Source organism: Penaeus vannamei, chromosome 16 (genome assembly GCF_042767895.1).
Source record: "Penaeus vannamei isolate JL-2024 chromosome 16, ASM4276789v1, whole genome shotgun sequence".
NCBI lineage: Eukaryota > Metazoa > Arthropoda > Malacostraca > Decapoda > Penaeidae > Penaeus > Penaeus vannamei.
The window spans coordinates 474,968-477,467 of NC_091564.1; the positions used below are offsets into that span (position 1 = coordinate 474,968).

General features: G+C 46.5%; 1 protein-coding gene across 1 annotated transcript in view; it reads left to right on the forward strand.

Moving 5' to 3' along the window:
• The first annotated feature begins 837 nt into the window (after positions 1-837).
• LOC138864484 (uncharacterized) overlaps positions 838-2,500 on the forward strand; it is an 8,016-nt gene continuing 6,353 nt past the window's right edge. The window contains exon 1 of the mRNA XM_070131621.1: positions 838-1,188. The gene's annotated coding sequence lies outside the window, so the exon portion shown is untranslated. The remainder of the gene's footprint in view (positions 1,189-2,500) is intronic.

A 2,500-nucleotide genomic window follows, 5' to 3' on the forward strand; every position in this document is an offset into this window, starting at 1 on the left:
GGCTGACAGATGGGCCGGAGCTGACTCACGGCTAGGCTGACAGGGAGGAGAGTGAAATGTCAAGCAATTACGAAGAAAGAAAAAAAGAAAAACAAAAAGGAAAAAAACCCTTGTTCCCCGAGCGAGAAGGGTTGGAAGTGACCTACAATCTGCACCGGACTTGCCACGGAAACGATTCCACGCTACTTACTCACTACTTAAGAGCAATTCCGTCTACTTAACGCGCCACACACACGCTGCCTGACACACGACCCTTGGCACGCCCCCTCCCTCCCTCCCTCCCTCCCTCCCCCTCCCCCCTTCCGTGATTTATAGCTCCCTGCTTACTCTATCTTCCTCCTCCTCTGCTCTTTATCCCTCCTATTTTCTCCTCATTCCTTCCTACTTGTCCTACTCTTGACCTCTTCATTGGTACTTCCTTGTCTCCCTTCTACTCTTTGGTGTCGTGGGACTCCCTACTCCTTGTCTTCTTACTACCCTCTCCCCCCTCCTTACCCCTGTGCCCCCCTCCCCCCCTTATGTCACTACTCATCGCTGCTCCTCCTCATCTCCTCCCCTACCTATACCCCCTCTTTCTCCACCTCCCCTCTTCCCCTCCTCCCTTTGTCTGTCTGCACCCCTTCCCCCATCCTCCCTTCATCTCCCTGTGTCCCCTTCTTCCTTCCCCGTGTGCCCCCTACGCCCCCTTGTGTCTCCCTGCCCCTGTGCCCCTTGCCCCACCCCCCCTCCCCGTGCCCAGTACCCGTCACCTCCTACCCCGTGCTCAGCCCCCCAAGCCCATACCCCGTGCCCAGTGCCCCGTCCCCTTCCAGCGGATGTGGGTGCCAAGACCTGGTGTGGCTTATATGGAGTCCTGGTTCCTCGCTCCCGCCGTCACTCGCCGGCCGAGGATCCGCTCGGGGAGTCGCTCGCCCTTGTTGCAACGAAGCCCTCGTGCAGCCTCGCCGCGCACGCCGGAATCGCGGGTCCTGCCTCCCCACACGTGCCCTTGCTCCCCACACGTGCCCGACGGGAGGGTCCTTGAGCTTGGGAGGATTCGTCGATTCTTTCCCTCTCCTTTGACTTTTTTACTGAAGAGGAACGACTTCCATCAGGCGTTGGACCATAAAGGCGGGAGAGAAGGATTAAGGATAGTGGAGATAAGGAGAAAGAGGACAGGATTTCGAGAGGAGGAGGCCGAGTAGAAAGGTGAGAGGGGAGAGAAGATGGGGAAGAAAAGAGGAGAAAAATAGGTAAGTATAAGTTAGAGAAGGGAATTATAGGTAGAGAGTGAAGTGGGAAAGATGAGGGAAGAAGGGAAAATAGGTAAGTAAAAGTTAAAGAAAGGAATTAGAGATAGAGGGTGAAGTGGGAAAGAGAGGTTGGAGAGGAGGGAGGGTAGAAATAGGGGTGGAAAATAATGGAGGAAGAATGATCATCATGCAAGGTCTTTCTGTATGAAAACGGGTCTTAACAGAAGATGGGTTATTGCCAAGATTCAAGGGAAACTAAAGAAAAAAAATCATAGCTTTCCGTAAATCATCATCCTACGTTCTGCAATATTTATGATCTCAGCATACACTCATCTTTACGCAAAACACGAGAAGAGAGGGGTTAGTATATATTGATATGAGAAACAAACAACCAATATTAGGTACAGCTACACAGAAAACTATCGTTAGGAACCTTATGTTACCGAAGGGCTGTTTTTTTTTAGTTCTGAATTTGTCTCCTTCTGAGTCATGTCTCGAATAGTCGTTCCGGAATTCCTATGGATTGACTGCGAGACGATTTTATTCTCGTAAGGGATGGGATATGCATTGCAAAAGTCAGATGAAACAGATGCCCTAAAGTGGTTGGAAAACCAGGGATACTAACCATTTTGTATTGTTAACAACTATATTTCAAAAAGAATTGTGTTTGTGTCAGCATATTTTTATATGTGTAGCTGTATATAAATAGGAGAGATATGACAAATTCATCAGAAGTTGATGTAAACTGTTTGACTTTTTATTTCAATGATGTCACTGTCAATATTGGAGTTTTTTTTCTTCTTTTTCTTTTTCTTTTTGTCGTGAAAGTATTCGGGTTGAAAATATTTTAAAATATTTTGAGGCAGACTATTTCAGATTTTGGGTCCACGCATCTGCATTTGTCTTGACCCTCTTTACGTAATGACCTTATCTTACCTCGACACCTTTCTTGGTTGAGTATTTATTTTGTCGCACTGTTGGTGGAGGTATTAGCCAGCGAGGATGAGCAAGCTGCATGGATTTTATGAATGAGTTTTCCCGTGTCATGTTGGCATTTATATTGAAATCTTAACCAAATGACTTTATTCATACATGTGGTCACATTTACTTATTTATATTTATGTAGAGAGAAAAAAAATGTATATGCTTTTGGTTACTTGAACTGCACATGTTAGAGCAGCTGTTAATGATACTGAGAGCAACGGCATGTACAACAGCAATTCTCATTCCAGTGTGCATTTCGTTTTTTTTTCTTAAATTTCTAACGG